The sequence below is a fragment of the Uranotaenia lowii genome, chromosome 2 (assembly GCF_029784155.1).
Source record: "Uranotaenia lowii strain MFRU-FL chromosome 2, ASM2978415v1, whole genome shotgun sequence".
In the NCBI taxonomy this organism is placed as follows: Eukaryota; Metazoa; Arthropoda; class Insecta; order Diptera; family Culicidae; genus Uranotaenia; species Uranotaenia lowii.
This window is the reverse complement of record NC_073692.1, coordinates 151,988,143-152,012,234: the sequence shown is the minus strand read 5'-3', so window position 1 is coordinate 152,012,234 and position 24,092 is coordinate 151,988,143. Positions and strand designations below refer to the sequence as shown.

Genomic DNA, 24,092 nt, shown 5'->3' with positions numbered 1-24,092 from the left:
GCCGACCCCTGAGTCAAGATTTGAAACCTGAAAGCAAAAGAGCGTCCCTCAAAACTCCTATGCGGAAATTTTCATCTCAATCCAATGTAGAATAACTTCAAAATCGCAAAAACATTAAAGTTGGGTATGGACGACTCCTTCAGCCGACTTCTGATCCGCAATTCGAAACTTGAAATCGATTACTCGTCCCTCAAAAAACTCATGTGCTAATTTTCATCACAATACGATCTATAAAAACGCCAATATCGCAAAAACATTAATCAGTGGATATGGACGACCCCTTTTGCCGACCCCTAACCCTAAATTTGATAACTGTAATGGATTGCTCGTCTCTCAAAACACGCATGTGCCAATTTTCATCACAATCCGATGTATAATAACGTCAATATCGCAAAAACATTAATCAGTGAATATGGACGACCCCTTTGGGCGACCCCTGACCCTAAATTTGATAACTATAATCGGTTGCTCGTCTCTCAAAACACTCATGTGCAAATTTTCATCACAATCCGACGGAAAATAACCTAAATAACGTGAAAACAATATTTGTCTTGTATGGACGACCCCCTTCAGAAGGGGTCGTTCAAAAATCTAAAAACATTTTTCATCATTCCTGGTCCTAATGAGCATCTATGCCAAATTTCAGATCTCTAGCTCTTAAGGCGGCTGAGTCTATAGAGGACAAACAAACAAACAAACAAACAAACAAACAAACAAACATACAGATAATTGCTTTTTATATATAGGGGAGAGTGGGGATACTTGATCCCCTTTTCTTATTTTCACCATATCTTTCTGGAAAAATTTAGCAACTCGCCGTCTTTGAAATTTTCTGACAGCTTGTAACTTCAAGTTTCTATGCTCCAAAAATTAGAACGATAATTGAACCCGTTGATGAACTAGAAGCATTTTCGTGGGAGTAAAAAAATTGCGATTTTTCTGAAGTTAGGGGAGGCTTGATCCCCTATTGAAGGAGACTTGATCTTTTATTCAGGAAGCCCTAATTCTTGTATAAAAATCAAACAAAACCCCAGGATAGAATGTTAATTGACTATTTTGGTCATGTTTGTTCTTATTTCACATTTTTTAGCAGACATAAGAAGAAAATTTTATAACTTTGTCTCAACGCTAAAGGCACTGCATACTTAAAGGCGCTATTTTTTATAGTTAAGCGAAAATTAATTATTTTTGCACTTTACTTCAGACAATTGTTTGATAAATATTAGTTTTTGGATAAATATTAGTAATTTCGTTATCAGCAATCATAACGATCAATTCAGAAGAAGAATATGCCGTTTGGAGGGGGGATCAATTGTACCCAACTCAAGGGGATCAACTGTACCCATAATCAACCTTTTAGAAAACTTTTTCTGAAAAAAAGTTAAAAGTTTTCCATTGCTTCGAAAATATGGCATTATGAAGTTCATTTAACGCTCGAACGATTGATATATTGGAACAAATATTTTTTTCATAATTTTCCCATGTAAGGAACATTTTAAAGTGATGAAAAAAGATCTTCAAGTTACATTTAGTTAAATTTTTCAAATAAAGTTCAATTACTCAAACAATTATTTTGTTAAAAATTTCTAAACTACAAAAATTGTTGTTTTGCTCATTTTGGCACATTTTTCTAGAACATCTGATCTTTGTAAAACACTCCAGTTTCGAGATATAGCTAAGGAATCAAGTATCCTGAGGGATCAAGTATCCTCATTCTCCCCTATAGATTCAGATCTATGTAGGTTGAAAATTGCTTGCTGAAGAGTGGAGTGAAAGTGTGATTAGAAAATGGTACACAGTTTTAATTTTCTTCATTTTATCAGCATGGACGATTCTATGATTTGCACCATCTCTCACCAACTTATGGATTTTTTGGAGTGACTTAACAACAAGCAACAAACAATTTTTTTGCGTTATTTTGAATGATGAATTTCAAGTATGGAGGATCATTTACGTTATCTCACTTGATGAATTCCTTGAATGGTAGGGCCTTTGAAATTGCACCGTAATTACATGAACACAATTTCAATTCAGTTTTTGTACAACATAGCCGCACAGAAATGAGCTTTATTACCTACTTCGTGAAACAATTAAAATTGAATATTTTATCAAAATTAACCGAAACGGACTAACCAAAACAGGATATAAGGCCATGATCATTTAGTATCCGGGCACTTTATTTCGGTGATAGCTACGTTAATAGAGCTCGGATATGCAAAACTTTAGTAGCGTTGTGTTAGTTATGGAAAGGACTATCTTGCCTATTTTTGATAGATTTTTAAGTTAACGTGTGTTTGAGATATTTACGATGCAAAAAGACATAGTAAAATAATTTTGCACAAATTTGCTCCTTTTACGCATTTTGCGCCTCGAAAATTCTTCATTGTTGACTTGAAAGCTCATGAGCTGTTGATTTATTCTGATTTTTTGTAGAACCAAATGGTTACGAATTATAAGGAGCCACTCTTAGATCCACACGAAGTTCAAACCAACCATCGGAGTGCAACCCTTGATCTTAAATATGGTAAAAAGTCTATGGTTATTTGGGATAACTGAATGCAGACCCCTTAAATAATGCAATCAATCCATTTCCGGCAGGCAGAAAGTGTTGCCTGACTAGTAGACACCAAGTAAATAACTAATAATAATCAGTTCCAAAGATCGCAATCTGTGCATCCGGTTTTTACGCAATATGACAGATGTGTTCTGATGGACAAAAAAATTTATGTTTAAACCGGATTTTAGAGATCAAATTCTTCGAGATGCCTACTCATGAAAAGGTTTCAACCAGATTCCAATTGCTTTTTCCAGGTGAGTTTGTGTAAAATATCATGATTTTGCAAGGGTTTTGCTTCTGTGGTGAAAAAATTAAATCAATACATGACTGAAAAAAGTGTGCAAAGATAATAAAAAAGATTTATTGAAAATGTTACAGTATTTCTTGAAATCATTGATAATTTTTTTTTTATATTTTTACATTAAATGTCATATTAACACCTTTATTTCCTCCATTGAAAGTTTTTCGATCAAATGAATAGTTTTTAAAATACACACGTTTGTGTCTGCCCGGATTCTAAATGATCATAGCCTTAATCTATCCCATCTGGGATTGTTAGATCTTCTGAAAAAGATCGATTCCCAAGATTGATTTAGCTAAATGGTTTCAGGATCGATCCACCTTAAAAAAAGTGAAAAACGACAGGAAAGCTCATATATAAGACATTCTTTTTCAATAAAAATTTCAATAAAAATTATCTTTTCAAACTCAACATCAAAATGATTAACTTTTCATGACTTTGGTTGAGTAATATTTATTACATACCAAAAACAGAACAAAAGCCTATATGCAATACACACATCAATTTTTCGAAAAATTTATAAGCGAGTTTTGTAGGAGTAACATTAAATATTTAAACTTGCCTGTATAAAAACAATACAACCAATTCAAATTGGGCTTATTTTGAAAAGATATCGGAATTTTATTTACGCTGGTGTTTTAAATACCATCAATTAAGCCACAGGTCATGGCACAGAGGTAACGTGTTCAGCTATAATCTGTAAGGCTCAACTTCAATTCTTGAAGCCTCCAAATTTATATAGGATAATTTTTATTAATAGCGCTGAGTTAAAAAATAAATTTGAGGAATGATAGGTATAAATCAAATGTAGTTATATAATGAACTCTTTATTTTGCTAGATAGACTTTTCATTGTGGTCTCATTTAAAAGCTCAACAGCCTTCTACCGAGTTAAGACTATGAAACTTGAGCAGAGTTAAATGCTATAGGATATTAATTTTAATTCAAGGTTGAGTTAGCTTTGAAGTCACCGTTCTATGGAACATTCGATTACTTGAGCATTTGATAAAAGCTATGGTTTTCCTCAAGAGTACAGATAGAGGTAAAAACACGCTATCTTTTAAGCCGTTTTGGATCATATTGGCTTGGAAGTACAAATAGTGAAAAGCAAGTTTCAAGATGGTGCAGGTATCAAAGTTTTGAACGAAACTGAATCTCAAAATCTCCGAAATAAATATAAATATAAAAATAAATATAAATATAAATATTAAAAAAAAACTTCAAAAGATCGAAAGATCGGATCGAAAATAAACCGATAGAATCAACTTTTTTTTAAGACTAAAGAATCGACCCATTAAATCGGAAATTTGAGTTCAAAAGATCGATCTCGCAAAGATCGATCCAAGATCGACCAACCCTAATCCCACCAAATATCTTGCTCCCATCGTTGGATTTTGAAACAGCTCGCGTTTTCAATTTCCACAAACTTTTCCCTTTGAAAACATTCGATGGCCCCTGGATTCCCGTTAATCACTAAGACCGTACACCTGATATTCGGCTTAAGCTATTTTTCATTATTGCACTTAAGTTCACACATTAAATCTCTATCAAAACAAAATTTTCGCGGACGTAACAAAAACGCGTCTCTACCCAAATCCAAATTTTAAAGTATAAAAAGTACAGTTTATTTCAAGAAGGCCTTCCAAAAATGAAATCTTCAGAGCTACAATTTTAACGCTGCTAACTTTGTTTAGTAAAAAAAACTTCAGAGTTTTATTTTAAGTTTTCTCATAGCTTCCGTTACCTGATTGCTGGATTTTCCCGGTCATGGCCGACTGTTGAGTAAAAATTTGGACATCAGACGTCCGGTTTTTTTTTCGGGCTTAAAGCAGAAATAATTGCTAAAGTTTCCCCCGAAAACAGCCAGGAAATGTCGAAACGCTGATAATACGCTTTCCTTCCTTATTTTGAAGATGTAGCCCTTGTTGCAATTTGTAGGTCTTTATATATGGCAGTTTTTTTTCAGATTCATAAAGTCCTTAGAAAGCTTTGAAAAAATTCAGTGTTTAGTCGAACACTTTATTATTGGTTGCTATGGGCGATACATACTTGATGACTCATTCTTCTGGAGCCACGTTTAATATATGTATCTGTTTAGAAACTTAATTTTTCAAGTTCAACAGCTACTATTTGTTTCTAAATTTAAAGTTCATCATATCTTTAAAAAAAAATAAAAGATATAAAGTTTTAAAAATGAGTAAAAATTCTCTGTTTATGTTGCTCCCAAAATCCTTTAACATAGCATGCGTGAGCATGCATCGATTTATTCTCCCTGTAGTGAGCAGCATACTCCATGTTCACAACTTATGCTCCGCTCAGGTTGGGTTGATGTTGTTGCCTTGCCATACACAGGTGTTGTTTGTTGATTGGAGTTGCACAGTCCGATCGTTTCATACCTGCTTTCTGATCGTTTTCTGAGTCCAACACACCCACCAGCACCACCGCCCGGTGTGAGAGTTTTATCGTTTTGAGTTGGGTTCTCTTGCCTTTGCTCCTGCCGCCCCGCGTGTGTTTTGTTTTTGCTTGCTTTGGTTAGCCAGATTTGTCTTCCAAAGGCCGTTTTGGGCTGCTTCAAGAGAGAAAGAGCAGTGTGGTGTTGTGTTGTTTACATTTTCCACCAACCAAGCAACTTACCAACAAGCAAGCAACCAACAGCAACCGATCAACAAAAACGAAAACCTGTTCCAGTCCAGTCAGTCTTGAACGTACCGTCGTTTGGGCAGGGTAGTTGCGGTCGGTTGTTTGTTTGCTGAGTGTCGCGAATTCTGGGTGTATCTATATAGTTCTGAAGAAGTGATTTGATTCGATATTTTCGTGCTTTGTGTTTGATTGCCGGTTTACGCGCGTCGTTTGATGAGTTTTTTTTCGTTATTTTACGCCAGCATGTAACTTCTGTTCTACTATCGTGTTTATCGTGTTATAAATTTTGGCTAACTTGGCAGTTGAAGATCGTGTCCAACTGACTTTGAACTTGAAAAATTTCGGAAGGCTTGGTCGCGGGACACAATAGAAGGTGACATTAATTGTGCATTCTTGGCGGAAAAGTGAAACGGCTTTGCAGCAGTTTTATGAGTGCTTTATAATACACCGTCTCAAGTGTCGGGTTTTGTTTCGTAAATATTAGCGAGTGATGTTCATATTTCGATGATGGATGGATAGATGGATGAGTCAAACAACGTTCCCTGGATTATTATATTGATGACTGCATGCATGTTTATCAACTCATCAATTTCACGGGGTGGCGAGTGGCAACTTGAAGATAACAGCAAATTTTATTTTCGTTGAGGAAAAAAATAAGTGTGTTAAACCTGTTCAGTTCACGTGCTTGCTATCGCCCACTTATTATGGTGTATAATTGGATGCATAGATATGCAAATTCCGTGAGTGTGAGATGTCTGGGAATAGAGAAGATGATGCAAACACACAACAGATCCGAATGAAGTGCTGAAGCAAGTGCTTCTGTTGCTCACTTATGGTAATTGGAAGAAGCATATTGATGATTTCTGATAGTTGAACGAATATTTCAACCAAAATATTGATGAAGGCGGGTCAATAAAAGGCCGAAGAAAAACACGAAGCTTTCTGTACGATTGAGAAGTTTGTGTGCAAGATGGAAAATTAATTACCACTCGACTCGGCCAAAATTGATGCATTCGGAGTGATATGTGTTGGTTCCAATATCGAAATTGGCTTCTGTACGCGTAGGATTAGTGGAGTAGGTAATTGTTAAAAAAAAAGAAAAATCGTGAAGTTGTTTGGTGTAATCAACTTTCACAACAGAGCCTACATCAGTGGAGATATTGAAGTCAAAAAATCAAAATTCAAAAGTGAAATCGATTCGTGTGTCCATTACCTGGTGCCAGTGTATATTATCAATTCACTCAACTCCAACAAAAATACTTGCCGACTTGAAGGCTTCCATCAGTGGTATTTTTTAAACGTCGTCGTCGCCAAGATTTGAGAGATGATCTCATAGGCTTGTCACCAGTCTTCGGCCAACGACACCAGACATTGAACGCTGCAGAGACCAATCTCTGACCAGACATCCTTCTCCAGAACAACAACAACAACAACAACAGAAAAAGGTACGCATAACTCACCGTACAGCTCTTTTCACACTTTTTGCTAATTCCTCGGCACACCCCGTGGAGCGACATGGGAATATCCATTAGGATTCAGGAATGACATTCCAGAAAGGCTGCAGTTGTCTCCTCCGTTCCTCCGATTTTTTCTTAAGTCAAAATCCGGGCAGGTAGACACCGATACAAGACATTCAAACTCAAGAGAAAGACATAAAAAACAACTCAAGAATGAATGCTCTCTTACCTTGAACCGCATTGATCAATGATTTGGATTGATCTAATTTGTAGTTTCCTTCCCTTTAAATAACTCTACAACTGCCTGCAGCCGGTTTGGGACAGCCTCCGGATTTTGGCTGCGTTTCGGCTTTCTGGAGTCAGAAAGCCGGTCAGCTTGTGCGACCCAAAACACTCGACCTTCTCGAGACCCAAAATTATGGTGCTACAAATTAGTTTTGAGTTTTTTTCTGCTGCAATCGAATGTGACAATTTTGGGGTCTATAATTTGTTGTTTCTGATTGAGATTAAAAAAAAAATGAATGTATGAGTGTTTTATTGTTATTTACAAAATTCAATTCTAAAAAAAATTCAATTCTAAATTATCGAGGGGATGAAAAAGCCTTCGATGCTTAAAAACGTGGAATAATTAAAGGACAACCCATTTCATATTCGCTAAATTTCAGGTATTTTATTCACTGAGAAATTTTTAATAAAACGCTAATATAAATCAGGTGATTTCAATCGTAATTAAAATCATGATTTAAATTACTTTGATTTAAATCAAATCCACCCTGAAGGTATTTGTTAAAAACACAGTAATGTAATTGTAAAATTATTTTTTGACTATTCCATTTTGGTAAAATCGAGAGCCCTGTTTTTATTTTAGAGAGTTAGAATTTTAAAACTTTGCTCCTCAATCATTGCTTATCTCTATATTCAATTTTGTTCTAAAACAGAATTAAAATTTTGAACTCTGCATGTTAATATAGTTTTACTCTGCATGATCTATCATATCTTATGAAAGGCATTTTTCTGATTGCATTTGTATTTGTTCAGCTCACCATTTGATTTGATATCTTCTGATTTATGTTTTTGTAACTAAATTTTCTCTCATGATAACTCATATTATCATTACAAAGCTTTCTCAAGCTGCATTTTTTCAACTAAAATCTTATTGGTTATACATACTTTCTCTATTTTCGAATAATGAACTTAAGTTTTGCGTATTATTAAAGGAATTCTCTGTTAGTGAAAGCCCTCAAGATCCAATGGAAAACTCTAAATTTGACAGGATATGATCCATTGTCTAAGGCGAAAGTGACAAAATTTCAAAACAAACATAAAAATTAATAATAATTGACGAAAAATGAGACAGATGACAAGTACTATGATTTATTTTTGGTAAGAAATTATGCAAAAATCTACAAACTTTAACTTTTTACATACAGTTGCGTTCATAAAAGAATAAAATCGCGTGAAGCTGCGCACTCTCTTCCAAATATGAAAGACTATCATTTCTCTCTCGTCTAATTTTTTTTTTTTATGAAATTTTCACACAATTTAGTTCAACTATCCAACTAATGCTGTACAAAGTTTGATTTCTTTATAATGACTGGAAACAAAGGTACAGCTATTCTCGTAAAAAGGGATATTTAGAATTGCTTCACTAAATTGGCTGTATCTTTGACAATTTTCATTTAAAATTCCTTGAATTTCAACATTATTTGTGATACGTTTTTAATTTTGTGAAAGAAAAAAAACAAGAATACCTGGATTACGGTGTTTTCCATTCAAACATCCGTCTAAAAAAAAAATGAAATTGTCTGTTGGGCGATAATGAACCTCATTTTCTGCCCGGCACCATTTTTGATTGCGTTAATTGGTTTTGAAAAAACTTGGCCTGGTATAAAATCAAACATGTTTACACCTTTGGATCAAATTTCAAGATTTTTCATTGAAAATTGTCAAAGATACAGCAATGGTTTTGACCTAGTTAAAGATTTGATTAAAACAGCTAGACTTTGGAGTAACTGAGATTTATCCGCAAAGCTAATCCAACCATGCATGTTCAACTGTTAGTAAACTGAAGAATTTTTAACAGAATAAGGATCAATTCAGTCAGGAAAATGCCAGTGGGCGATTCTGTGGTTTTGAATAGGCCCAACATTATTGCTGATATATTTCAGATTAAGATTCAAAATTCAGACTCAGGATCCCGATTGAGCATTTACATTCCTTACTCGAAATGTGATTAAAATCCGCAATGCAAAATCCCAGATCTAGAGTGTATGCACAAATTTTGAAATAAAAATTGATATGCTACTCTCGAAACTTATGTCCAGATTCAAAATACAAGACAAGAGGTGAGAAAAAGTTTCCAAAATATCAAACTGTAAGGGCTCAAAATCATGATATTGATTTAAATTTGCAATTAAATTTGAAATATTATTTTGATTTTGTTTAAGGATCAGAAATTAAATCCAAACTTCATCCTTCAGTATGTTTGAAGTATTCAAGTTAGAGGTTTTCAGTAAAAATCAATATCAAAGCAGAACAAGCTGTTCCATTTCACTTATGAAATGAAATTATGGTTCAGAAATAGCGGGGTTGTCAATGTGCTGATTTTTCAGGATTTGCCTTATTTTTTGAGGCCGATCCTGATAACCTGAAAAGCCTCCGTTCTACCCTGATTTTTAGAAATAGGCCTGGTTTTTTTTCCTGATTTTGCCCGATTTGCCTGATTTAATAATTTTGTATGTTGTATGTTGTATGTTGGTTATCCACCATGGGTGCACGGATTCACCGCAGTTTCTGCCAAAGTATGTGCTCACATGCATTCTTTTTTTAGATTATTATGTTCGACAAATCTCCAATGCAGCGCGCCATCATACCCGGACCCCATGGCTTCGTATGAACTGTTATGGAGTGAATGTATTGTGTTGATGTAGGTATATTTTGGAAGAACGAATCAATCAGGTGGGCTAGTTTACTTACAGGTATTCCGGCATCCGTGTATATACCTGGCCAGCTTGCAACTGATTGAACATTCTTATTATATAGTCAGTAATATGAGGAAACACATCTTACCTGTCAGCCACTAATGGGATTCGAACCCAAAAGTTTTCTTGCCGATACCGGGACTCGAACCCAGTACGCCTGGCATACTAAAACCAGACTCGCGCCAGCCTATCCGCTAGACCACATCGGCGCTTCGATTTGCCTGATTTAATAATTTTCATGGAAAACTATATGTCTCAATAAACAGAACTATGTTCATTTTCAACACTAATCCGTCATAGATAGTCAATATGATCTTAATGCAAGTTTGGAGGCTTGTAACTTCCTTCAGGAACATCCAAAGACCAAAAATTCTTTTGGATTCTTCCACGAATTCATGAAACGTTTCCTGGAAGCCCTGAAAAAAATAAAATAAAACTTTCTTTGGGGATTAAGAGTGTCAATTTTTCACTCTTCACCCAAAAACCGTGTATCTCGTTTGTTTCTCTACTGAACAAATCGTACCCAATTTATAGATTTGGAAACCTTGTAACGTTACTCAAATATGAAACTCGGACAATATTCAGCTACATCCCCTCGTTTTTATGATCATAAGTTTTAATCGCTGCTTTATTTATTCATTTTAGTAAGTTCATTGACACGTGCGGCAAGTTGAAATGCTTTGAAATGCGTTTTCATGTTATTCAAGGTCGGAGAAACAAAATGTTCAAAACATACTTGGGAAAAAGGCTCTAAATCATTATCAATTGTTTAAAAAAAATCAGTTGAAGCCTAAGAAAGCTGATGTTAAGAATTGTATGTTGGACATATGGATGTTTTTTTTTTATTTTTCAAGATTATGGTTAAAAAAAATGTAAAAAATAGATGCAAAAATCGTTCTTTTCAATCGATAAACCACCAGAATTGATTCAATCACTGCAACGGAAAATTAGGAAGTTGAATTTATTTTACACATTTTCTTATCATTAGAGTCTCAAAATACAAGGCACACTTGTTTGACGAATTTTCAGGTGTTTTTTAACTTTTTTTTCAATCTGCATTTTCTCTAATTATTCTTATTTACTTTGCACATACTTGCAAGTAAATGCAATATTTGTGCAATAAAATTATATTGACACGAAAGGTTGTTTCATAGAAATTCTAGTGAAGTCATTATATTTTACCCCAATTCCAACACATGATTCGTAACAAATGAGAAATATAAGGACGACTAATGTTGTTCATTTTCCAATCCTCTATAAATACAAAACCCATCCAATTTGGTTTTCATTCTTATCGTATATAAAACTCTGAACTCATGGAGAATTTTCACCATCAAACGGGAAAACGAACTAGTTATATTGTTATTTATTATCTAATGTCTGTTGTTAACTTCTTTTATCTCAAAAGCAACACAACAATTTAAAATTAACGGAATTCTAACTTATTTGAGTATTAACAAACATTTTCCATGAGCGTTCATAGTCTATGGATAAGTAGTTAGGACTTGTGTGCTCGAAAACGTAGTGCGATTTTTTATTACAGCAAATGTCCTGTAAAAAAGTTGTATGGTAAATGTCCTGCTCTTTTTTGTTACAGGACATTTGCGTAATTTTACAGGAAATAAATTTTGCTGTGTAGCTTTAAAGTTGCTACTTCGAACTTTTCATAGATTTCAAAAATCAGATGATTTAAAATAATAAAAAAATGTAAAAACTTTAAAAAATTTCGATCTCAAGTTTTATAGTTTAAAATTTCAAGTTCTGAAAAGAAAATACTGGGTCCTTGAAAGGACAAAAGGTAAAGACTATGTTTATCTTTTTAAAAATTTAGACTATTATTTTCAAAACACAAAAATTCAGAATTGAAAAACAATGAGAAACTTATTGAAATTATTTAACAAAAAATTGACTTTAAATTTCGTTTATTTAATGTGAAAATTTAAAATAAAAAACTATAAATTCGGTCAATTTATTTGCTTATGCTTATGCTTATGATACGTACACAGCCAGAACTTGTCAGCATCCCGGTGAATAGTAAAAATACATTCACTATTCATCTTATCAAGGCCGGGCCCACTGTGCAGTATTGGACGCAGAGACGACTGGAACCAGGGGAGGAAGAAACGTGGACAACAGTACCATACGTTCCCATGTTTATTTGATTTTAATTCGTTGGGAGCATAGATGCTAAGATATTTCTATGCTCCTTGGTGTTGGGCCTTGCAATTCTTCCTTCAGGGGATGGAAATGAGGTTTTTCTACATAAAGTCCAAAATTTAACAATACAATAATTAAAGAAACTTTTCTTTAACCACCATACACTGTTTAATTTTGGATCCCTGTACCTTCATCTCGGGTCATCGACCATGGTTATAGCGCCATTGCTCGCTTTTGAAAAGATTTGAAAGAGCAAAGAAATTATTAATACAGTCCCGAAATCCTTAGAATGTTTCCATTCTAAGAGATTTCAGCGCCAAAAAGAATACATACACATATAAACACACATTACACATTATTTTTCTTCCTACATTTGTCATCATCAACAAAATCCGGTTTTATTTGATTGATACATAAACTTAAGTTTATATTAATAAGAATAACGGAATGATTACTAGAGTGTTTTAGGTGAGCAATACTGAATTAATTACCCTGTATTCTAATTCAAATAAAAATTTCACAATCCTTCAAATATGACACATTCATGCAAATATGCAAGACGAAAAACGATAGCTTTAAAGTCACTTGAATTCAGTTTGAAAGTGTTTTTGGTATAACACTATAGAATAATTGTTTTAGTACATATCTACATGAATTGAAATTGAAAAAAAAAGTGAATCTAAAAATGTACCTAATTCAAATATTTTTCTTGAATGCGACTCGTATACGAATGAATTCCTTTGTCTTGTAAAACTGTAGTGCTAACTATGCTCGATTTCATCAAATTAGAACTTGGATGCACTTACCTAACAATAACCAACATCAACACATCAAACCTTAAAATGGCTAAGTGATCTTTTTACCTTCCACCAACCACCAAAAAAGTTTGGCTGGACGAACAGCATACGAGCCTACGGAATATCAAAAATCCAGATTCCAGCACTAACAGGTTTCTTGGCAAACATGAAAAAGGGTAAATATTAGTAGGAAGTATAAAACAAAATTTAAAAAAAAAGTACTAAACCTAATCGCATCAAAAAACTTGTCATTCAATGGGGAAAAATACTGTGTACTTACGTTTTTAATTCATTGTTACCTGGTAAACTTACGCAATAATCCGGGATACATTTTTCTGATTTCAACAGGACAAAACTTACCATCTTGGAATAACTTTTCGGACTTTTTAAAAACCTATCACATTCAAAACCATATTTTCTATCTTAAGTGGTCGCCTCGGAAGTCGGAATCGATTCGTTTAGTTGTTGTTGTTTTCATGCATTCTCTTTCTAAAGCGTTACGCTGTCACATCTGTGGTTGAAGAGCGTTATGGTTTACTTTCTTCCTGGATTTAGTAACGTTGCAACGAGGGGTATAATTTTTTAGAAAGAATTTCCGTGTCGTTTGTTTTGATGAAAAAATGTGGTGTTCTCGGCAACACTATTAACGACCGGATTAGGAACGAAGTGGAAAGCGGATTCCTTCAGAATTTTCCTCTATGTAAAAACATCCGATTCCCCTCCTCAAAACCGCCTCATCACTAAACCTCCAATGTAGATGACTTCCTTTTATGTTCGTCACTCAATTTATCACATTATTAATGTTTTAAACCGAACTTCACTTAGAAAATTTACAAATTTCTTCGCGCCCCAAACAAGCTAAACTTATCACAGACAGTGTTGCCAATCCCATAAATTCGGTCAATTTATTTGATTACTAAAACAAAATAAGACTCAAGAATCAGTTTATGTGAAATCAATCATTGATAACTGATGCTATAACAAATCTACATGAAATAAAAAAAAACAAATTCCTTATCTATTTACTATACTTCATTATATGTAGGAATATTAATGATGATGATTTATGATGATTTCAATGATCAAAATAAAGTTAAATTCTACATTTTCATAAACTTGGAAATATCACTAAAAACATATCCGACTATAGTGAAGAAATTTTAAATAAATTTTTTTTATTTAATTTAACCAATTTGCTGAAACTTGCATTTGTGTTTTGCTAAAAAGTTTCTGAAATTTAATTTGCTTTAAATGGAGTAAAGTGAACAAGTAAAAGACAGCTATCACTTTTTTCGCAGAAACCAAAATTACTTGCGATTTTAGGGAAAGTGGAAAGTTGATTTGAAGCCTTTCTTTTAATGATTTGTCAAAAAAGTCAAAAAAGAAATTCTTAAATGATTTGCACCTATTTTCAAATGAGATTTCAAACAAAAAAAAGCTGTTAGACAAAAACCATATTTTTTATTTGGATTCGGGGCACACAAATTATTCAAAAACAGCTCTTAAATTCCTTGCACCTAGAAAAAATGTGAAATTCGAGGACTTGAGTAATTTGTCAAAACATTTCTATCTATTCTTTTTTCTATCAACATAAAATTTGGAATAATATTTACTCTTTTTTTACAGTCATAGTGTATCATAGTGTAGTTATAAAGTCATTGATACTAAGATTTTGATTTTATTCAGCTACAATGACTATCCTGAGTGTTCAACACCTGTCACATGGTAACCACCTTGTGATGTGTAAAATTAGTATTTTATGAACGAATTTGAAGTTCAAAAGGCTGGTTTCAAATTTAAGCTTGTTTAGTTACACTTCTTAGTAAAAACCCATTTAAACACGAGTAAGAGGTTTCGTGTGTCAAGATTAGAGTTTCAATCTTCAATACAGAAGGCTATCTGAATTGCAAATCGAAATTGATTAGTTTCAATTCGTGAACGTGATATAGAGCGAAAAAATGAAATGTCTTAGGTCTAGAGAGTGATTTAAGACTAAATTTCACCGGAAGTGAGACAAATTTTTGACATGTTTGTCAACACTTATTTTTAAACACCATTTGGAATCAAGTGATTTCCCGGTAAATTCATTTCTTGTACTGGAAATTTTTCCTGGAAAAAATCTCCATGGAGGGGGGGGGGGTTGATACGACTTAAGCCCCCCCCCCCCCCGTTTGCACAGCCTTGCGAAATGATAAATTTTATATTATTGAATATTTTTCTCAATTATGGAAATTGTTCGGAAAATGAACTAAGAATTTAGTAAACCATCCAATGGATACTTAAAAGAAGTGGTCGTAAACCCATTATTTATTATATCATCAAGATCAATATATGTTACGTAGGAGGATTGGGAGTGTTTAAAATGATCGAAAATTGTGTTACGTAATATTGGGACGGCTCCTAAGTGACGTCAAGTTAATTTATAGTGACCGGCGAGGTGAATTTCAAATGTTTGCGCAGGTCATTAATATCTACTTCTAGTGGTTTTAAGGTGGAATTTCGGAATGTCCATCATGAATAAACTTTGTTTATTCAAAACAAAACAAATTAAAAAAAAAACATCATTTATTTTTATTTGTTGGGTTCCAAAAAAAAGTTCGACTTGAAAAAAATCATTTATTTTCTCACTGTTACAAGAACTCGGGTTGCTCATTTCTGAAATAATAATAAATAATTTTAAATTTTACGAGTAAATACATATTTATTGGTTTTATGACACTAACTTTAATTTCACTGCACTTGAATGTTTCTAAAATAAAGAACCGCCTTTGAAAAGCATCTCCAGAATCTGATTGTATTATCAGATTCACAAGATTTTTATGTCATGCCCTGGAAAAAAATGATATTTATTAGATACATATGAATTACTCCAATTCTGCACCTTCCAACTCAATCACAACTCAGTTAAGTTTCTCTTCCAAACTACAACAAAACAATGAATTCCAACATAGTTGACATTTGCTATGCCAAAATTCAGTTGAATTTTAAGTACAAGCAAGTAACCGATCAAGTGTATGATCAAGTGAATTAAATTCCGGTCACTTAAAACTCAAGTGATGAGTAAGTGAATATCGGCTCGGTTACTGAAAACTTATGCGAGAGGCAAGTGAAATGTACACGAGTCACTTGAAATAAAAAAAATCACTTTTCACTTTTAAGTGAATCTTCCAGTGTTTTTAAGTGTGATTTTGGGTTCAGTGTGTATATGATAAATATGGTACATGAGCGTTTGATATGCACCCAGAAAAATTTCTATTGACCCATTTCAATCAAACTTCACCAATTTTCAGAGTAAAAACAATCGATATCTCAAAAAGATTTGTTTTCTCACCTTAATGAGCCAGCTGGCACTGGGTAATGAGTTTAGCAAAACGTTCGTTCCACACGTCAATAATGGGTCGGACGAAGAAGATGGCATATCAGTGCGTTGCGTTTCGTTAACGTTAACACGATTTCCAAACCGAAAAATATAAGACGCTGGCGAAACTGGTGTAGGTCCAAAACCATATGTTTGGCGTGCAGATCGTGCATTTTTTTTCTTTGAATCATTCATTCATTTGTTTGCCGATCAACGTTGGCCCACACAAAATACTGTTGAATTTGTTTTTGGATTTTGTCCGATGGTTTTTTTTTGTTGTTGCCGGTGCGTAAATCGGAAAGTGGCAAGGAATTTTTGGCACGCAATCCGGTTTGGTGAGGATGCACCACACTTTTGTTTTCCTTTTTTCGGTTTGTTCCACTATATTGACTGGCGCTCGCTCTCACGATGCCACCAAAATGATTTCCTCGAAACTTGGATGAGCGTTTAGTTTCCGCTTCAATTTGCACCGAAAACGCCGCCATCCGCCAGTTGTTGTCGTCGCCGGCGAAGAATAATCGATTCGTGTTGTTTTGTGCTGATTGACACGTGTTGGGGTTGTTTCAGGTATTTTTTATTTCACCCTAGCTAGTGATTATAGTAAAGCTGTTTGTGGGTTTGGGGGCTTGCTTTGAATACTAAGGGTTTGTTCTGGTTTTGAACCAGTTAAGTCTGAGGAAGGATATATATTGCTTGTTACACTAATTTCCAACATTTTTTTTTCTTACTATGAGCTATTGAAAATTCATGCATTTCTTGAAACTTCTAACTTTTTTTTATCAAATTCTTCCGGAAAACGTATGGCGACCGTGAAAAAATTGTTGGATTGCGTATAATAATTGAAAATTTGAGTGAAGTAAAAGTTGAAATATAATATTTTTGACGGTCGCCATAGGCTGTTGAGTTTGATCACAACAACTTATAATCCCCTGCCAAAAACTAAAATATTTAGCTTTCAATGAGAGAAAATAAATTGAATGCTGAAATTCCCCCTTTTCAAAAATGCCACCGTCTTCCAGCTCTTTGATCAAAGACCTCCCGACCGCAACTTAGAATCAACAGTGAGGAAATTCCAATCACGAACAACAACACAACCACCGTCGGGCATGTTGTAAAAGTGAAAACCTGGCATTTTTCGGGGAAACTGGTCCACGGTCCCTGGAGCCCCTAATTTGGAGGGTTCCAAATTCTCTTCAAATTCCCATTTTCGATTTCGTATTCTCACCCAAGCCCACCTTTCCCCAGTGATTGGAGCCGGTAGTAAAAATATGGTCCATTTGTATTTGTGTGTTTATGCGCGTGTATATGCAAATCGATCCGGAGTGATCTTTCGTCGACCGAGACGTCTTCGGCTCGATGCCACCGGCCAAATTCCTGTTTTGACTGTTTCTGCGATCCAGTTCTGACGACTTCGACGATGTGATGGGTTTTGTATCTTGTGACTCCCCAAAGAAGCAGCAGCATCATCATCATCACAATTCCTGTTTTGGGAGCTGCTTGGCGCTACTGATTAAGAGCAGGTGTTTGGGGGAGCTGAACTTTGAATTCGTTTTGTTACCGTATGAGTTGCTGTTATGTGTTTGGTTGAAAAATCAGTCATAATTTTGTTTTATTAAACAAACAAAAGTTGTTCAATTCTGTTCAATGTAACACTTTGCGAATAAAATATTGCTCAATTATGGGGAAAGCAGAACATCTTGACAATTGATACAGGTACGGTAAACTCGTTTAGTGGCGCTAAAAACGAGAATGCGGAAAAGTGTTTATCATTCCTACCTATACATGGCATGGTGGTTGTTATCTTTGATGCTTTTTTTCTATATTTATTATTTACAAAAAATATTACAAGCTCTTGATTCGTAATTATATTTAGCCGAAAACTTCTTATGTTTCAATTTGTTTCATATATATACTATATATTATATAGGTAATAATTTTCTTTTTTGTCACATTAAAACCATTTCGTTCAATAATTATTTCCAGTTGAGGTTTCTTCAATAATGTGGTGTACTTATCCCAGGAGGTTAATCTTATCGGGACCATCTCTTGGGGCTCATCTTGTGGATCTGATATTGTGGGGCTCATCTCATTGAGTTCATTTCTTGGGGATCATCTTGAGGGGCTCATCTTGCGGTCAGAGGCTCTCATCGCTTGATAATCTTTGATGCTTATTTTCGTTAAGTTCTATTTTCTATCCACCTCCAAGTTGAAATTGCGAGTTTTTTTTACCTTTATTTCGTCTTACTTTTTTAAAACTTTGTTCCAATATCTGAAAAAAATATATTGAATTCTTTGTATTTTTTTAAATTAATCGCAATAGGTTGTTGTTCAATTGAGAAGTTACTCGCTCAATTGTGGGTAATCTTGTTGTGGGTGATCTTGTTGTCTATAATTCATTAGTGATCCGTTATTACTGCACTCTGCAAAACAAGTTTTTTTTCTGAAGATGGTCGAAAATTAGTAAGCCGAAGGAATTGTAGAGGAAAAGGCGCAATTCGGTTTTCTCTTTGTGGTCTCAAGACAAGACAAGAAGAAGTTTGTACCTTTAATTAACGATTTAACATCTAAATTACTAAAGTCTAATTCAAATGTGGAGTCGTGTGTTGTCCTTTTTTGATGAAGTGGCGTTCCAAAGATTGTAAATGCATCAATTTTGATAGGAAAAAGTGATGACAAAAGTTTTCATAATTGTTCCCTAAAAAAATGTTTTGTTTATTTTATAACTGAACCTTATAACATCCATTTTATTAACATATATTTCTCGTCTTTGGCGGTCTTATTACTCTTCCGAAGTTCCCGCTTTGTTATTGCCCAGTACTGCTTCACCAGACGCAGCCCCGGACATATAGGCGGGTTCATGTCCTTTGAAACAAAATTGACAGAATTGACCTCATACCACTCCAGGACACTTTTAGAATAGTGGCATGGTGCCAAATCTGGCCAAAGTATCGGAGATTTGTCGTGCTCCTGCAAGAACGGCAAAAGGCCCTTCTCGAGGTACTCGGATTTGTGGATCTCGTCATTTACTGTGCCCTTTTTCACGAATGACTCACTCCTCAGTCCGCAAGAGCAGATGGCCTACCAAACGAGATATTTGGAGGCGATCTTCGACATTTTCTTTTTCTTAAATTTGTCGTCCACATCGAACTTGCTCTTACCGGTGAAAAACTCCAACCCCGGAATTAGTTTAAAATCGGCTTCTATATACGTTTCATCGTCCATCACACAGCAGCCATATTTTGTCAGCATCTTCTCGTAGAGCTTCCGTGTCCGAGTTTTACCCGTCGATTGTTACTGCGCATCGCGGTTTGGCAAGTCCTGTACCTTGTATGTATGTAGTCCAGCTCCCTTCTTTGCATTCTGGACGCAGCTCTGCGACACGCCGATCTTTTTAGCCAAATCACGGCTTGAGACGTTGGGATTTGCTTTAATCATCCGCTTCACCTTTCCCACTGTCATTTTGTTCTCCGGTCCCGGTTTTTCTTCCAGCTCCTTAACGTGGTCCAAAGTCAACCGCTTCAACACTCTGGAGACGATTGAATGGTGAATGTTCAACATTTTTCCAAACTGCGCCGGTGCGATAGGTCAGGAAATTCCAGGTGTTTGGAAAGAATTTGTTCTCTCGACTCGCGTTGGTTCACCTCCATTTTCATTGAATCAAAAAAAACGACTTCGAGTTTGACAGCATGTAAACAATACACATCAATGGGAAAGTGTGCAAAATTTGGTTGATTTTTACCCAATGGTAAAAAAAGGTATGCCCTGTTGAATGTGTCGCAATAATTTCGTTCACGCCTTTCATTTCAAACCGTTTCAAATTAGTTTTTGAAAATTGAACTTGAAAACACATTTATGCACAAGACCGAAGCTCTTAGTGGATTTTTTGCGCTTAAAAATTTAAGGTTAGGAATTTCTATAAAACCGAAAGCTGGCAATTGAATCAAAGTAATCGAGCCGCCGAGGTTGTTTTAGAGAAAAAGCTACTTGATCTAACAGAAATACAGACAAAGAGGGAAAATCTTAGTGATGATCTTGCAGTTGTTAAAACAAAGCTTGTGGAATTTGAGGAAAACCGTTTGAAAAACCTTCGGGGTAAAAATCTGTTTGCACGATGTCGAAAAGTGAAAAAATAAAAATTTATTAATTGGCTAATAACACACAAAGAGATCCATCGTTTGATTCCCAGCAAACATTTTTGTAGGTATATTTTTTTTTTTTAAACGAGCACACACACATAGGATCTCAGTGAAACTTCATGTTTCTTTGAAGAGATTTTCTTTCCTTAACTCTAAGCGTACATCTTTCGAAGTTATAATGGCTAGCATCTTACAAATGCTAAAACCACTAGACCACAGAAAGTGTACTATGTATGCCATGACCGGGATTCGATCTCATGAACCTTGGCGTAGAAGACTTGAGCTTTAACCACTACGCCAAGCCGCTGGCTCTCTCTCTGAAAATTTTTTTGGGCCCGGCTAGCAAAACTATCAAAATGAGCGTGGCGACGAACGTGTTAACTAACTTTGTTTTGCGATTCATACACATTCTAGAATTATCGCATAGAACTCAAAAAAAAAAAAAAACATTTACCTACCAAAGTGGAGGCAATATACATTAATATTTTTAACTTCTGGCTTAAGCGATAAGAATTTTACAATTTGAATATTCAATACCTTTTTCGTACATCCTGAAAGTATGTGAGAGAGCGCAAGTTTTGCATCCAATGCATGCAAATCGATGTCAGCGACAACATTTGCTGCTTCTCGCATTGGATAAATTTTCTAAATGAATCATCTGATTTTTAGCATTCTGGTTGCACTGCTTAACGCAAAGAGTACAACAAGGTTATTTTCTCACTTGAATACGGCGCAGGAGAACAAATTTGCAAACATGGTGAACTTTTTATTATATCCAATTTATACCGACTTTAAGTAACCATTTTTACGATCGTTTACTTATTTGGTAGGAGTTGAGACTCGCATTAACATTGTAAACGATTTGAGCCATCATTTCTAATGCGACTATATGTTTGCTGGGTTTACGGCTTGAGGAGCATGGATCTATGATCATTATGCTCAACAATTTCAAAATTTTAGTTGAAATGGTAAAATAGATGATAGTGCTAATGCGCTGAATTCTATTCGAAATACCCTGGACGATTTTGATCAGTCAGCTTTACTCAGACCGATAACTGGAGATGAAATTTTAAAAACTCTAAAAGCTTGTAGAAAGAAAAAATCTGGGCATTCAATTTCAAATTGACGACCATAAATTAGGGCAACATCCAGGCAAATTTTGTCAAAACTCTGAAATTCCTCAACAAAAATCAAGAAAAAAAAGAAAAAAAAAATGTTTTCATCAAAATTCATCGATAGATTTTGAACTGTATTGTAGGCTTCCAAAAAACCTTTCATGATTATTTTTATAAAACTTGCCCAAAAAAATTCGTTTTGGAGGTGTTTGTTGTTTTTTCTCTGTTAAATTTTCCAAATAAAGTGAATAAATCCGGGCAATATCCGGGCATTTTTCAATGAAATCCGGGCAACCGGGCCGGGCCGGAATGTTCTTAAATTCAGAACAACTTTATTGTAAATGATTCACAAAAATCCCTGAAAATAGAAAAGCAGTACTTTCAGAAATCTTGATTGGTCCAGGACAAAGTGCATGTATTCCAGGGCGTTCGTGTGCAAGAAATCTAAAAGATATTCGTCATTTTATGACCAAATCATCAAAAAGTCTAAACTTTAAAGGGTGTTTATTAAGTGTGGATTTGGCAAAAGCATTTGACGCTGTCAGTCATAATTTTTCATGGAAAGTTTTAGCTTAATTCAGAATTCCAGATTCACTCATTCAATGCTTGAAAAGGCTATGGACGAACAGAATCAAAAAAATTGTGCTAACGGATTTCTTACTAAAGGAATCAAATTTAATTCGTCTGTTAAACAAGATTTTCCTTTAAGTATGATCGTGGTTCTTGCTTATGGTAAGTTCCTTAAAGTCATAGCATTCACAAATGATCTTAATGTATTTCTTAGGGACGTGGATGGTTTTGATCTTGTTTAAAACTTATCAATGCATTTTTCAACGTCTCAAAAAATAGAATTAATCCCCGAAAATCTAGTTTTATTCGAATAAATAATGATGTTGATGACCCATTTACTTTTCCAGAAACAAACTGTCCAAAAATTTCTGAATTTTAAAGACAGTCCGTTGATAGAATCAAACAAGCAACTTTATAGAGTTTTGATTTATGAAAACATTTTTGAGCCTCAAATCCAAAAAATACACCCACATGGGAACTGTTTCGGAAAGTTATGTACCATCATTTTTGGTCGTTGAAGATAGATCTAAAATACATCTGATAAATGATTTTAGAACGAACAAGAAAAAAACTACATGACTACGGCATGCATTGGTCATATTGATAATGCACTTTGGGATATTTGCAATGAAGTAAAAAAAGCCTATTTAGACTCAAATAACATCGACTTGAAACATGTAGCTCTAATAAAAAAGGGTCGACATGATTCTCAGAAAACGTTAAAGAGCAATCTCTGTAAACATATTTGACATTTTACTAATCGATCCAACAAATCCTCAACAAAAAGCTTCCATCTGATTGGTAGCTCTACACTAAGAAAAATTCTCTTAATTATGTCATTAGATTCTCTTATAAACTGGCGCCATAAGAAACATCAATGAAATTCATAAGATTGTTTTATGACACAAATGAACTCTGAGATGAACACCTACTTCAATGAGAGGTTTCCGCTTTTTATGAGAGCGTTTTATGGAAATAGGAATTTTCACGTAATTTAAAAAAAATCAAATTTGATGTTTTCATTTTATTTTTTTTCGCAAATTTGTGTGGAATAATTTTGTGCATGGTCACCATCAGCAGCAGATTTTTGTCACATCCGGATCTTTGACTTTGCGTTTGTTGCCGATCAGCATGTTGAAAAGTAAGCCAGAAAATATATTTCAATTTACAAATAAATTTAACGACTACAAGAAAATCTTACCATTAAAAAACATCTTTCATTTCACTTGAAGAAAACTATCAATTGCACAGGGAGTGCTTCGTTAGATGATGTAAAAAGTGATCAAATGAATGAATGTGTTCATTTTATTTTCACAATGCCGTTTCTCCTACTTGGTATAAGATATTATTATGAAAACTGGAAGAATTTCATAAGACTCTTATACAGGGTGTCGACTCATATCTGGTAATAAAATTCCCTGATTTTCCCTGATTAAAAATATTTAAAAATAAAAAATATATTTCCCCCGAAAATAAACGCACAGAAAGCTTTGAGTCGAGAATACTAATTTATTGCGATAATTTTAACGGAAGTATTATTTGTGATATTAAACATTTTAAGATAAGTCAGCCAGTTCGGATCCACTTGTAGAAATTCTTATGATTTCAGCATAACAATTTTCTCTTGCAAGCTATCAGCCTTCCTCTGTGCGTCTTCCAAAATTTTCCTCCGTTTCACCTCAAGCGATTTTGCTTCCGCTTCTCGATGACGCTTCATCAGCTTTGTTTGATCTGATTCAAGCAAGCTTCCTTTTTGCGGCGATCTTTGTCTTCCAAATACAGAGCATGTGAATTTCGAACTCTCTGAATAAGTTTGTTGGAAATTTGGACTGATTTTATCCCTCCAGCATAAAAAACAGCATCATAGATTTGTCGTTTAGCCACCACTGATTCTTCACGCATATTTTCGAAGAGACATTCGGAATTTACTGAAAAACCACGTTCAACATTCGCATTGCCATGTGAAAGACAGCGATCATTTTGATGATGATGAAGAATTCTGGACACTTGGCATTTGCTAGCAC

At 34.6% G+C, this 24,092-nt stretch overlaps 1 protein-coding gene across 3 annotated transcripts in view; it reads left to right on the top strand.

Moving 5' to 3' along the window:
- The first annotated feature begins 5,552 nt into the window (after positions 1 to 5,552).
- Positions 5,553 to 24,092, top strand: part of LOC129748425 (uncharacterized) — a 344,252-nt gene continuing 325,712 nt past the window's right edge. For all 3 annotated transcript variants that reach the window (XM_055743049.1, XM_055743048.1, XM_055743047.1), the window contains exon 1: positions 5,553 to 6,942. The gene's annotated coding sequence lies outside the window, so the exon portion shown is untranslated. The remainder of the gene's footprint in view (positions 6,943 to 24,092) is intronic.